This window comes from Ursus americanus, chromosome 13, assembly GCF_024610735.1.
Source record: "Ursus americanus isolate L20-20 chromosome 13, mUrsAme1.1.p, whole genome shotgun sequence".
In the NCBI taxonomy this organism is placed as follows: Eukaryota; Metazoa; Chordata; class Mammalia; order Carnivora; family Ursidae; genus Ursus; species Ursus americanus.
Window position 1 is genome coordinate 21,131,555 of NC_142139.1, and position 15,570 is coordinate 21,147,124.

A 15,570-nucleotide genomic window follows, 5' to 3' on the forward strand; every position below is an offset into this window, starting at 1 on the left:
GGCAACAGAGTATAAAGTGTGAGACCTAGGTTAGGAGGTGAGACATCACAACAGGGTCAAGAACGCTGTTAAGGTTTGAGATTTGATGCTGTAAGAGGCTTTTTCACTCACCAGGGAGCAGCCAAATAATGTGTTACTAATAATAAAGTATTCGATTTGTGATGGTTTTACTCCTTAAAAATCTTAAATTAGAGCGAATTCAAGGTTATCCCTATAATATGGTGACTCTCCCCCACTGGCATTCCATATGCTTTCTTGAGAGAAAGAGGTAGAGAAAGAAAGGGACTGAGCTAGGGCTGGGAGCCAGGGCTTGAGAATAACTCTCTGCTCACCTCATCCAAGCAGCAAGCTAGTAGATGTTGTATTAACAAATCGTTTCTGCACTTTATCTCCTTATCAATATTTTGGGGTTTCATCAAATCTGCATACACCCAGGGGATAGGACACCTCCATGAGTGTATTTCACCCCTCTTGTTGGTCATGACAGGACTGTAGCTGGGTAAACTGGGAAGCCGTGGAAGAGTTTCCATGCTGTGGGCCCACGTGCATTTTATGGCGATTCCTCTGGCTTCAGAGAGCAGTGATGGGCATCCTGTGGGTAAGGAAATCTCAGCCACACACTCCCAATGTAGTTATTTTTCAAATAAGTTACATGTTTATTACTGCATGAATATATTGTGCCCACTTAAAAACATACTTCAAAATGGAAATTGTAAAAGGATGAGATAAAAATGAGATTAAAACATTTAGAGTAATTTTTATTTATTTATGATAAACAAAACCTCATGATTTAGTGTGTCTATTTTTTTAAATCTTGGTTTATACTTGTGATACTATGATATGTAGGTCTTGCTCTAAGTTTATTTCAGTTTTTGGGTTTAATGGCTGATGCAGATGCCAAAAGCCTTTTAAAATGATGTAACTCCCAGTGAAAGTATAATTCCTAAATGATGAGGCTCAGTTCCAGTTCCGTGCTATGATTACGCATACATTTTTGTTGAAATGCAAGTTAGTACCTTTCCTTTATCCCAGGTATCAATCAGTTGTTCTTGTAAGTTAATTGGAGGGGGTACGTATTTTTCATAGTATTAACAAAACAGGTTCAATATCTGCTGAACTTCTGTTTAATAATTTTAAAAATAGGTTAGTAAATTCTGTATCCCATGTCTTTAAAGCATTCTTTTTTTTTTTTAATAATGATTTTTTATTATATTATGTTAGTCACCATACAGTACATCCCCGGTTTTCGATGTAAGGCCATGTCTTTAAAGCATTCTGATACAAATATTTGTACACGTGACACCCTTATATCATTTTTGGCAATAACATTTCAAAATGATGGAAACATTTCCAAATGTCTATTTTCAAATTTCTCTTCAGTAGGAGTTTCTTTTGAAATGTAGTTATTTCCTCACTTGTTAAAATGTTAACTTTACTCTGAGGGGCCTGAATAAGTTTTTTGTTTTTCCTAAAACAACTGTGAGATAGCATACTGACACCATCAAGGAAAAGGGCAGCGAATATAGTCTATTTGTCTTTTTGTAAAAGAAAAAAATATGGCTCTTATTTTGGTTTGGCATTTTGAAAATTGGCCTGATTGGATGTTGGAATAAGTGAGAGAAAGGAGTCCAGAATGAATTCTGAGCTTTCCAGCTTGAACAACTGCCTGAACAGTGGTGTCACCAAATGAGGTAGATGGAAGAGAGAACAGAAGCCAGTTTAGGAAGAAGACGATGAGACACCAAGTGGGACTCCAGAGTTGTCGAGTTCAGTTGTTGAGCTACAGGACTTCCTACTGTTACTTTATGCCCAACGTATTAAAAACCAAACTAATCTTTGGGTTTATATCCAAAATTTATTTTTTCCTTCTGTTCCTCTATCTCTGTCCATGGCACCACAATCTCTCAGTCATTTAAGGCTAAAATCTTTGGAGCCATATGTGACTCATCCTTTTGTTTCCACCTCTATCCAGTGAGCAACTTAGACCCTTCAGCTGTCATTTGTTCATTCCACGTATATTTATTGAGGACCTCCTATGTGCCAGGTACTGATCTGGGCCTTGAGGAGATAAGTGTGAAAAAAGCAGACAAGGTCCTTGCTCTCATGGAGCTTATATTCTGGCTGGGAAATGTAGGAAGTAAATAAATATGTAAACATAAATGAGAAAATGATCAGACATTGGTAGATGCTAAGAAGAGAACTAAAGCAAGTGGTATAATACTACCCGCCTGGTTGCTGTAGAGGAGCTGTCTGGGAGGTGCTCTTTAAGCTGAGTTCTGAAAGTCCATGCACTATTAGGGGAAAGAGCTTTCCAGGCAGAAGGGTCTAAGTTCTGGATGAGCTCGGTGAGTTCTAGGAACAGAGGAAGGCCAGGGTGGCTAGGGCTCGGTGGTAGTATTGATGCAGGTAACCCCGATGGTCGTGACTTCTTTCATCATGGCTCCTCCGTTCTTGTGCTCCTTCGCCTCATACCTGGCCCCTTATATAGTGCCCTTTAATTGCCTCCCACTTTCACTCTTTCCTCCTAACTATTTCACACACTAATCCTTAATTAGCCTTCTGAAGATTTCACATCGCTATGCTATGGTAAAAGCCTTTGGTAGTTAAAGAGTAGTAGGCTGACCTTTGGGGGCCAAGAAGACAGGCAGCTCTCCACCTGGGTTGTTTGCTCCCTGTGAGGTCTCCAACAGGCCTTGGGAGGAAACCATGTCTCTCATTACCCTCTGTTTACCCACCTGTGTATTAGTTTCCTATTACTGCTATAACAAATTACCACAAACTTAGTGGCTGAAAACAACATAAATTTATTCTCTTACAGTTCTGGATGTCAAAAGTCTAAAATGGGTCTCACTGGGGTTAACATCACTATGCCAGCAGGGCTGCGTTCTTTTCTGGAAGCTCTGGGGAGAACCCTTTTTCCAGCTTTTAGAGGCTGTCCATAGCCCTTAACTTGTGGCTCCTTCCTGCATCTTCAAAGTTAACAGGGTAGCTTCTTCCTATCTCTCTCTGACTCTGACCCTCATTCTCTTCCTTCCCACTTTCACTGATATGAATCCTTGCGATTACATTGGGCAATGTACAATCCAGGATAGATAATCTCCCCATCTCAAAATTAGCTCTTTAGTAACCTTATTTCCCCCATATCATGTAATATATCTATAGATTTCAGGGATTAGGATGTAAATTTGTTCTGCCTATCACACCCTGCTTCTTTGATGTATAAAGATTTATTAGATATTTGAAGCTAATGGAGACTTCCTATAGATAGAAAAGCCACTAAGACTAAGAAAAGGCCTGTCATGGAAGTCTCGTTGCTTTGGCTCTGTAAACATGGTAAAGCTATGCCCATTGATGGGGCAGGATTGCTAGTTTTTCCTTCAGGGGAGGCTGAATAGGGACGGTGGAGATAGCAGTAGCAGTTCTTGGATAGAATTAGAACAGCAGGGAATATTTCTTTTTCTCATTTATTTTCTAGCCAGATGGAGATTTGGATCATTGACCTTCAAGGTACTTCCTAACCCTGAATGCTTATGATCTTCCTATTGGGTGAGATGGTTCCCAAGAAGGAACTCATTCCTATATGGAAATAGAGGGAATCAAGTTAGATAGCACAAGTTCTAACCTCTTGAAAGGGTTAATATAATTCTGTGTTCTCCACACTTGGAAATTTGTAGGAAAAGAGATACCAGAATGTTCCTCAGTGAGACATGCTAGTGAGACATTCTTTTGTTGTCTTCGACCTCTATGTTATGTCTACATGCCAAAGAAGTTATTCTTTGGCAGGAAACGCAAGTAAACTCATTATATTGATCTCCATTGTACAAGGACCGTATGTCCTGAATTTCTGGAATAGTTCTTGTTTCATATAATTTTATTCTTCTCAATAAAGAATTAATTAGATGTATAACTAAATACAATGTAATTTTATATCTTGGTAAGACTTTTCCTAAAAATAATTTCACAAATCAGAGAAAGCTCCTCTGTCTTAATTCGTCTTAATTTTTAGTTTGAGCATATGTAGTCAAATATCTGTTTTCGTGGTGCTCGAATTTTTTGCCTGAATAATTATACTGCTACTAAACATTCCTAGTATGTAGAGCTAGAGACAAACAAAACTTATTTCCATGCTCTCTGTATAAACAGCAAATTGGTACCTGGTAATAAATTTCCTTTGAAAACAGGTAAAAGAAAGAAACATTAAGAGTACTGACATCTAATGTGTATTAAACACCTAACATAATTTAGGCACTGTGCTAAGTGCTTTACATATATAGTTTTCTTTCAGTCTTAAAAATGAAAACTCTATGAAGTATCTTCTCCCTGCCTTTATTATAGATGGGGAAGCCGATAAAGCCCTTTGAACAATATGTTCTAATAATGTATAAAGCTAGAAGGGAGAGAATTGATATTTGGATTATTCACTGCCTCCTAATATTGCCTCAACATTGTGCCTTTCTTCCTCTAAGCTCCTCAGGGCAGAGGAGAGGCTTTGGAATGTAGGTGGGTTTTGATGGGGGAGGTGGTTGGGGTGACTTGGACAAGAAGGCCAATACAGCTAAGGCAGGATTACAATGGTGTTCTGAAAGGTTAAGAGTCTTTGGGTTGCAGAGAGAACCAAGAATTTCTCACCACGTCACGATCCAGGGCTGTTGATATCTGGGGTTGCAGAGTTCTTGCTTTGGCATCTTCTGTGATGAGGACCTGGTCAGTCACTCCAGTCTGCCCATTCTAGAAAATAGCTACCATCCACCCAGCCACTCAAACCTGAGCTAGGAGTCATCTGCAGTTTTTCTTTTTTTTCTCCTTAAATTCTAGTCTTCAGCAAGTTCTGGTTGTCCTACCTTAAAATATATCTAGAATCTGGGCCTTCTGTCCATCCCAATAATAACCACCACCTCCCTTAATCCAAAGGTTCATCTGCTCTCTCTCTCCTGAACTACCATAATAGCTTCCTAACTGGCCTCCCTGCTTCTACTCCTGCTTGCCTAAAATCTCATCCTAAAGTAATCTTTCAAAACATAAAGCAGATTTTTTTTCTCCGTTACTTAATCTTCATCAACATTTACCTACTACACTTAGAATAAAATCCAGTCCCTTAACATGCCATGAAAGGGCCTATGTGGGCTAGATTTTGTCCACTTCTCTAAATTCACTTTATGTTCCCTAAGTCTTTTCCCATCTCAGGGCCAACTTTGCACCTGCTTTCCCTCTTCTGGAACCTCTATCCTTATTTATTTAACATTCTCTCTTCAAAGAGGAGAAGGTGCTCAGGTAAGCACACCTCCACATAAACCTCCTAAATATTCTATCACATCACCCTTTCAATTTTTTATGTAGCAATTATCCCAATCTATTATTATTTTATTTGCAAGCTTGTGGTTCTTTTGCTTATCTCTCCCACTGGAGGGCTGGACCTCATCTGTCTAAATCCTCAGAGCCTAGCACAGTGTCTGACAAATTAGGGATTTACTAAATATCTGTTAAAGAAATGAAAGAATGCATCATAATGATTCTAAAAGTATTGTTGTATTCTTAAGCACAGGTGCACATATTGGACACATTTTGAAGTATCTGCTTAACATATAATGACCCTCTTAACTGAGCTTCCTAATTCAGAGGAAATGGCTCCCATGACCATTTGTTTGAACATGCCCTTGACCTCTAGCTGTGGTAAATTGGACAGCTGACTCAAGCTGGGTCAGTCAAAATTGTAACCCTGACAATTTAGAATTGGGGCTGAGAGTCATATAGTTGGACTATCCCATGTATCCTCAGGAGCCCCAGACAGTCATGAGTTCTGATCTGGGGATCAAAGAAGGCTGGTGAGCAGAGAAAGAGAAATGAGACCAAGTCAATGTGCAATAAGAAAATGTGATATGAGACACGGGGGGAGAGTCTGGGTGACTTTCCAGGTCTTAATTTCAGTATCTTCTTGGTGCCCAGCTAAACTCCTGCCCTTGGGTTCAGGGAAAATAGCAGCAGCCTGCCCTCCAAATGCCATCGCACGGGTGAAGCTACTGTGGTGAAGATACCTCAGTCAATTGAACACTTCATGAAAACAAATTTGCCGTTAACATGTTGGTTCTGCTTTAGCACATGCTACTTGATGCCATTTTCACCTCATATGATGATAGAAGACTTACTTGCTCTTTAGCTAGAGACTGTATGTAAGCGAGAAGATTTCTAGGAAGAAGAAAATGGAGAAAAAGCAGTGAGAGCTGAACATGTTTGTGGCATCCCCTACGAGGAGAGAGGGCCGAGTAAGCAATGTCTAAAAGGGGGAGGTGTGGATGATGAAAAAGCAAGTGCCAAAGCAAATAGCAGGGAACTCTGTGGGCTTGATCGGCAGTGAGCTGGGTTGCTGAGCACTGGGAAACTTGCAGAATATAAAATGTTGCAAGATATGAGTTTAGAAGCAGCAGAGTGAATCTCTTCAGGTGATGGATCATTATGCTGAAATCAATCTTCACAATGGAAGACAAAGTCGGCAAAAATGAAATATTCCCTCAGAACCAGGGGTTTAAATTACAGTAGGCTGCTCCACCGTTAGTAACAATCAATATTGACTCAGTTTAAGATCACGCAATCCTCTCTTAGCCTGACCTCATTATACCTGATACTAATGAGGGACTAAAGTCCACTGGTCATCGATGGGCATTTAATATTGCAACAATCACACTGATTAAAAAGTCCTTTATCAGCAAAGGCATGGGGGAGAAATACATTGGCTTCTCAGCAATGCAACCAGCTGTAAAGTATCTCTCAACGAATCCACCAAGGTGTGAACATCAAAAGCCCAGGAGGAGCTATTTATATTTGAAGATTATTAGGCATTAACTGCTCAGAGGAATTGCCACCGAAAATGGCACCCCTGACTAGGTACTTCTGTGGTAAATCCTAGAAAACCCTGAGCACTCCCAAGTAATTGTCATTCCTTTTTTTTTTTTACTTTATTTTTTTTTTAAAGATTTTATTTATTTATTTGACAGAGAGAGAGGGAGAGAGAAAGAGCACACAATCAGGGGGAGTGGCAGAGAGAGAGAGAGAAGCAGGCTCTCTGCTGAGCAGGGAGTCCAATGTGGGGCTCGATCCTAGAACCCTGGGATCATGACCTGAGCCAAAGGCAGGCGCTTAACCTACTGAGCCACCCAGGTGCCCCAAGTAATTTTCATTCTTACGAGATTCTGCATCTTGGCTTGGAGTGTTGTTCCTCCTATGGTGTGTATCTGGACAGGATGGGGAGGGAAAATGGACTCCAAGGACATGGGAGAGTCGAATGTCAGTTATTTTTGTACAGATCACCTACTACTTCCATGACTGGTGCTTTTAAACCCAAGGTAAGACTGATACATATACAGTTCATGTCTGCTGATGAGGACATGTGCAAATATATCCTAAGATTCTTAGACCCGGGAAAAGCTCTGCATCTGCGGCTGCATCCTGGCCCTGCTGGAATGATGGCCACGAATCATGGCTGGAGTGATTTGCTCTGCCAAAAGAAGGAGGTTTTAAAGCCTAGGGCAGTGTTTCCCAAGCGGAACCCGACAGGGTGTGAGTATGTGTGAGGAGATACAAGGATTACACGGACAATGCTTGTGAGAACTGAGTTAAAGAAGTTAATTAAAATTTGGAATGTTTGCATGTAATATTCATGCATACAAGAAAATCTACATAAAAACCTATAAGGAATAAAGAACAATAAAAACCCACCTTAATAAATACAAATTACCCATCCCATCAATCCCTCTGGCTGCGCCTTTTGATTCTGTCCTCCTTTCTCCCCAGGTAACCAGTTTTCTGAATTTTGTGTATGAGTTTTATTTTTCATAATGGTGCAACTATATATGTATATATCCTTAGATAATATATTTTGGAATTTTACATGCTTTTTAATTAGCTTTGTATTAATAGCCTACCGTAGGTACTCCTCTGAGACTTGCTGTTCATCCAGTTCTATGTTCCTGGCCTTTCTGTGTATTGATACACACAACTGTAGTCCTTTTTCATTGCTATTATTCATTCTATGGATATGCCACAATTTATTTACCATTCTTTTGTCTGATGGATATTATGTTGCTTACATTATGTTGCTTATTATGTTTTGCTATTACAAACAATGGGATTATGAACTTCCCTGTACATGTTCCTGGAGCACATGTGCAAGATTTTCTCTAGGATAGGGGCACCTGGGTGGCTCAGTCAGTTAAACGTCTGATTTCGGCTCAGGTCATGATCTCAGGGTCCTGGGATTGAGCCCCACATTAGGCTTCTTGCAGAGTGGGGAGCCTGCTTCTCCCTCTCCCTCTGCCGGCTGCTCTGCCTACTTGGCACACAGTCTCTCTCTGTCAAATAAATAAATAAAATCTTCAAAAAAAATAATTTCTCTAGGATATATACCTAAGGGTAGAATTACTGAATGTGAGGGTAGGCACGTCTTCAACTTTATAGGATAAACCAGACTGTGGTAAAAAATGATGGTTGCAGGAGCGCCTGGGTGGCTCAGTCAGTTAAGCATCTGACTCTTGGTTTCAGCTCAGGTCATGATCCTAAAGTCATGGGATTAAGACTTGCACTGGGCTCTGTGCTCAGCATAGAGTCTGCTTGAGATTCTTTTCCCCCCCCTCTGTTCCTCCCTTGTGCTCTCTCTGTCTCAAATAAATAAAGAAATAAAATCTTTTTTAAAAATGATGGTTGCAATTTTCATTCATTCCAACAGGCTTTAAGAGTTCATTGCTCCACATCCTCATCAATAGTTGGTAAGGTCAGACTTAAATTTTTTGCCCATCTTGTGGTTTTAATTCTTATTTCTCTTATTAGTAAGTTGGATCATCTTTTTATATATTTATTGGTCATTTGAGTTTCCTCTTCTGTAAATGTGTTTCATATTCTCGCCCAATTTCTGTTTGTGTTATTTATCGTTTCCTTATTGATTTGTAGTTCTTCATGCATTCTTCATTATAATTCTTTAATTATATGTTTGTAAATTTCTTCTCCTAATATTGGATTTATGTTATTCTTTCTCTCGCTCTTTTTTTTTTTTTTTTTTTTAAGATTTCATCCATTTCTTTGCTGTGGAGAAGCTGGGGGATGACTGGGCTGTGGAAGGCAAAAAAGCTAAAATGATGTATGTGATGAAAAGTTTAAAATGCTTGAGGAAAAGGGGCGGTACACAGGGGTTAAGGATGAGAAAGACATAGACAAGCCTCAGGTCCTGGCTGTTGGAGTCATTTTTCTTTTACTGCAAAACCACAGTAAAACTGACAAGTTGGGGGGGTCCACATATTATAACGTTTTTTACTCATACGACTTTATTTGATCATAACAATAATCTGGTGACATAGATAAGTAAAACATTATCCCCTTTTAGTCCCTGAAAATACTGACTTAGAAAAGTGGAGTGACGGCCTAAGGACAGGGGTTGAGAGTGGCTAGACGGGATTCAAACCCAGGACTAATAAATGTAGCATCTGTGTCTTTCCACCATATCATGCAGCATTTAGGGAAAACCAACATGTAGATGCTCTTTGAAAAAATATTTACACAAATACTAACCACCTCCAAATAAAGTCGTTATTTTGTAATATTTGGGTTTAATGATCACAATTTCTTAAGAAATGCTATACAAAGGTTACTGTATCTTATGTAATTTAGTGAGCTAATTTTGTTTAACTCAGCATTTCTCAAATTTAGAATGATGACCCTACTTTTTAAGTGAGGGTACATTTTTATGATAATAAAAGTAATATATCCACAAATTCATAAACATGTAGCTTACACTTCTCTCTATATTCCTAAGAAAATGATGGCAGAATGGCAATGGAGAAGGCAGCTTGAAATTTGTATTAAAAAAGATTACACAGTTAACCATCCCTAGGGAAATAAGCCCCCTAGCAATTCAGTGAAATAGAACCAGAAGTCTTCCTTTGTTGACAAATGTGCTTAACTAACACTATGGTTGAGTAGATCTCACTTCTTGATTTCACAAAATACATATGTACATTACTGTGTACTCTCATGTGGCTGAAAGGGGCCATCTTACAACTGGAAATGAATATAACTTTTTTCCTTGGTGTTACATGGATGGTAGTCAAAATATTTCAGCTGCAGGAAATATTTTAAGTGATTATTGTTATTTCAGTAACAAAGTCTCTCCTACTTCTGGCAATTAATTTTTACCACTTCCAGCTGAAGTTGTAGCTCTCCTACTTTTTCAACTGAGGGATTTTTTTTTTTTCCTTCGGTAATGCATGGAAATACATTTCCCATAGTAGCCCCATCTTGGCTGCAGTGTGTGGTCATTCTGTTCATCATTTCCTCTAACGAATGGAGCAAACCTGTGAGCATACACAGCACTACAAAATACGTAAAGTCAGATCTGTGGTCCCAATATAATTGCAACAAAAGTGATTCATAGTTTGTTTTAATGAGGTAACTGGGATTTAATAAGTTATTGATTTTTCTTAGCATCTTACTAAAATGCTTTGGAATGTGAAAAAAAATCCTCCGCTCATATAGGGCAGTATTGATTAAGTATGAATTCATACATCGGGATTCTGGATGCTTTGTTATCTCAGAGCCAGTGCATATTACCTGATTAGTATTGATTACACTGTGGCCATCAGTGAATTCTCAAGGCATCATTTTTAGTCAAGGAAGAATGAATTGTTTAGTGTGACCCTGAAATCACTTTGTAGCAGATCCAGAAAAAGTTGAGTTGTTGATGACTCAGAGCAAGAGGCCATGGATTTAATTTGTTGAACTGGATTTAATTTGTTCCAATGGTTTCAATATTATAGTTATGGTTAGGAGATGTTCTCTTTTGATATCCTTTTACTTCATTTTTCTTATATTCCTTCTCCTATTTTCTGCTTAGCAAACTTCTACTCATCCTTCAGTACCCAGCTCAAAAATCATCTTCTCTGTGACTGCATTCTTGATTCCCTTAGAAAGATTCTATTCTTCTGGGTCACCCTTTGTTGTGCTTAAGTCTTCACTACTGAGAGATAAGTGCCAATAATTATGTTTTTATATCTGCTCCCTACTAAATCACGAGCTTCTTTTGGACAGGGCTGTATATTGTCTCTTATGACTTGCTTGACCCTTAAATCTCCCATATTTAAGAAGAAGGTATGTGGTTGGCACTGTGTAAATGCCTGCTGCTGTTACACATTGGGTGGGTATCTCTTTTCAACACTCAGAATCTGAAACTTCTGGTCCCACAAGATTTAAATGGGCTTACTGCCTTGGAATTGGGAGTTATAGGTATTACCATACTAAGTACCTTCAATACTAACATCACCCCACTACATACAGACTGGGTCACACTCGGTGCTGTACACTTTAAATACAAAATCTCATTAATTTCTCACTATGGAGTAAGATCATTGCTCCATTTTAGAGATAGAGGCTTAATAAGTAATTCTCCCAGGGCCGCATCCCTAATTAATGGTGATTTAGGGAGTCAAACCAAGTTCTCTCTGACTCCAAAGCCTATGTCTATAGTGTGACTTGAGACACTCTGAGAAAGGCCCATCCAAACTAGGAGCCTAAAATTCTACCCTTAGAGACTTTTTTTTTCAGTCTTCAAGGCTTTATAGGGGTAGTAGAAGTGAGAGGGTGAAACACACCCAAATAGAGTATTCTAATATTTTGGAAATAGTTGGTGAATAATATTTTTAAGTTCCTACCAATTAATTTCTCAACATGGATCAGTTGACAATTAGAAAAAAGTTTTCCCTTTAGCAGTAGTTCGCATGGGAAAGAGGATACAGAGAAGAAAGCCAGTGAGGGGACAGAGAGAGGGTGTCTAAAGAGAGCAGAACATGCTAAAGACCAAAAAAGGTGATGATGGGGGTCCTTTTTGTTTTTATAAAGGCTGACCACCACTGAGATAATGATGTTACTTTGAGTAGATCAAAATGAGGGGTAAATGCAATACCCATCTAGAGCATTGTATCAGTTTCCTATTGCTGTTGTAAACACTTACCACAAAGTTAGTAGCTTTGAACAACACAAATTTATTCTCTTGTAGTTCTGGAGATCAGAAGTCTAAAAGGGTCTCACTGGGCTAAAATCAAAGTGTCCTCAGGATTGCATTCCTTTCAGAGGCTCTAGGGAAAAAACCCATTTCCTTGCCTTTTCCAGCTTTTAGAGGCCACCGACAGTTTCTGCCTTGTGAACTTTCCTCCATCTTCATTTTTTAAATAATATTTTATCTATTTATTTGACACACAGAGAGAGCACAAGCAGGGGGAGGAGGAGAGAGAGAAGCAGGCTCCCCACTGACCAGAGAGCCTGATATGGGATTCCATCCCAGGACCCTAGGATCACGACCCGAGCTGAAAGCAGATGCTTGACAGACTGAGCCACCCAGGCAACCCAAGGCTTCTGATCTCTGACTCTGACTCTGACCCTCACCCTCCTACTTCCTCTTTCTCTTATAAGGACCCCTGTGATTACACTGAGCCACCTGGATTAACCCAGGATGATCTCCCCATCTCAAAATCCTTACCTTAATCATATCTGCAAACTCCCTTTTACCATGTAGGGTGCCATATTTACAGGTTCTGGGAATTCGGATAAATAGACATCTCTGGGGTACATTATTCTGCATACGGTAAGTATGTTAGAGTAGAAATTAGAGATCAAGAGACAGTGTTCCTATCTTGGTGCTGCCATTGGGGAACTATATGCTTTGGGGCAAATCTCAATCTCCCTGGGTCATTGCTTCCTCATGGTGCCTTTAACCTAAACACTGGGAGGCATGGCTCTGGCTAATTAAAAGCCGGACCTGTTTTACATACCTTAGATGACACCATAGCATTTATTTAAGGCCACTGCTGAACAAGTTATTAGTCCTTCTAATGGTGTTTCTGTAGGTTCTCAGCTGATTTCTGCTTACCATCCTACATTTACTTACACCTTGCCTACAGAGCATGTAAGTTTTCAATTTCTCATTTTAAATAGGGGGCTCCAATTCTGTAGCATGGCTGCTGCATTAAATATCCACAGCCAAATTGCTTAACGCCCAGGTTTTTTATCCCCTTCAAATTAAAGCTTTTAGAACACCCAGACTCCATGCTGGCTGAATGACACACACAGACTTTCTGCCGGCTTTTGGGGGCAGGCGATACTGGTTCCTGTCAAGTTCTAAATCTGGATGCTTTTTTATAGTGGAACAACTAAAAGGAATTGCTGCCTTATGATATATAACTACTACTTATTATAGACTGATCCATTTTGCAGTAGGGAGGTGGAAGGCAGGGGGCTGGAGGAAGAACAAGAACCAGTCTTAAACCTGAGAGAAAGTAACCTTCTAATTGCCTTTTCCATGACAGCATCATAAGCTTCTTTATGGCAGCTTTATTTCACAGTGACCTGCCTCACTGCTCTAATTTTCCTGGTGTCACTCATGCAGGTTTAAAAAATGATTGGTTTTATGGCTTTTATTTGGGAATTTGTCAAGGTTTCACATTTGTGGAAGCCTTGAAGCGGTAGCCTAATAGTCCATAATTTGGTGTTTAAAGGAATATCGGTGGGTAACCTGCTTTGGCCCACAGGTGCCTGTAGTGATCACGTCCTTATGCCTAGCGGGAAAATCTCCATAATTTCTTTTACGCTACAGTAAACCTTTGCTGTCAGAAAACTCCATTCCAGGTTCCAGAGAACTCCTGGCATCCTGAGATGGGAGAAAAGCTTTTCAAGCTTCGTGATCAGGTTGATACTTAAACCTAATTCCCATGAAATGTACTTCAGGTGTTAGTAAACCCAGACTCGGGTCAGCGTATTCTGGCGATCTGGATTTACGCACTCTTTTTTATGACTCACAGTCTGGAAATGAAAAGCACTGGACTCAGAGTCCAATCTCTCTCTCTCTCTCTCCTTAGGATCTCAAAGCCCCTAACAGATGTTTTTAAAAGCCTCACTTTTGAGGACTGTTTTGGCCTCCTGCCACACTGTGTGTACTTTTAGGTTTAATGAAAATTGGTGCCTCCCAAGCTCTCTTCCCACTGCAGAGGGAAAGCAGCTACTCTTACAGCGAACTTGCTTGTCCTCGCTCAGCCAGAACACAAGGGACCAGCGAGGTCGTGTGTAAACACACACACATACACACGCACATACAGACACACACCTGCTTCACTGGGCTCCTTTCTCTTCCCATTGCCTGGTTTGGCCTCGGTTTGGTGCATACCTGCTAGTGTTTATCACAGTTGGCATTTCTCCCCCTCAGTGTGCCTCAGCATAGCCAGTGCTTATTTGAGCAGCAGGCGATTTTTCTGAAGTGACCTCCGCCGGGCAGGAGATTTATGGTGGCGTTTGCTTTCATTATGTGTCGAGGCTGCCTCATGAGCTTACTGCGTCGCTGTCAGAGGAAGAGCAGAACGCTTCCCAGAATAAGCCTCCGGTATTATCTTTGAACATATGTTCTTGATTAAATGAGAAGAGGAAAGTCTCTTCGTTTTTTCCCATTTGGAGGTTAAAGTGGAGGGTTTGTCTAAAAACAGATTGCAGTAAATTGTGGGTTTATTTGAACAGTATGTCAACATTATTTACTCATGGAAAAAAAATCTCAAATTGATAGGTTTCTTTTAATTACCTCATCCTAAAAGCTGCTCTCAACAAACAGCAAATATTTCAGAAGCCATTTGGATAAGTCTGGAAATGTTGAATTACTGGAAACCTGCCGAGAATAATACCTTTGAAAATGTTTCCATAGTTCTGGGTATAAGAAAACTTGATTAGAAAACAGCTTGTCTCTGAGCAAGCGGAGTATTGCCTTCTGTGATCTTGCTGGCCTCCTTGTAAAAGATGGTTTGCAGGATTCTTGCCTAATACTGATCACACCACCCTGAAAAACAGGTGCCTTTTTTGGAGCTAGGTGTTACAGTCCGTCGCTCAGACCAGATGACCTTGTTTAACCCCAATATAATAACATCCTCCTCTTGGGTTCTGTCCAGCAAACACAAAAGCTGAACGAAAGAAGATTCAGTAATTGGGTGAGTTCTGGGCAAGTCCAAAGAGCTCTTCCAGCAAATCCAGGCCAAAATACAGTTTACCAGATAATGTCTTTTGACTTTATTGCTTGGTTCTGACTAGATGAAAAGATGATCTGATAGATACAGCCATTTGCAGGGCCTAAACCTGTTTGGGGAAGTAGCTAAGGGGAAGAGGATAAAGAGACTTACATGCAAGCGAAGGACCCTTATACACAAACAGCCCTAGACTCATCTATTTTTGTGACTTCCTTTTTAAAATTGCTTGTTTGCTTTCTTTGTGTCTGTGTTGAAGGGATTGTGACAGGGGGCTTTATAACTGAGAGGTTGGGGGGATATGGGGCCTATGCACTATGATTTACCTTGGGCCTCAAGTTCTTTGGGCGTATCCCATACTTGAGGAAACATGTCATGTGGCACCGTATTGTATTAAGTTTACTTCTCTGAAACTGGGAAGCTGAGTGTCTCATTGAGAGTATTTAATCTGAAATGGGCATATGCAGTGCTGATTTCAGGACTGCTGTATGTGCCGGTGCAGTTGTTTGGTTCAATATTACTGTTAAATATTGAAATCTCT

General features: G+C 40.0%; 1 long non-coding RNA gene across 1 annotated transcript in view; it reads left to right on the plus strand.

The window, feature by feature from the left end:
* The window catches only part of LOC148109065 (uncharacterized), a 237,850-nt gene extending 237,131 nt beyond the window's left edge, over positions 1–719 (plus strand). The window contains exon 8 of the long non-coding RNA XR_015726491.1: positions 488–719. This is a non-coding gene — a long non-coding RNA (uncharacterized LOC148109065). The remainder of the gene's footprint in view (positions 1–487) is intronic.
* Positions 720–15,570: the final 14,851 nt, after the last annotated feature.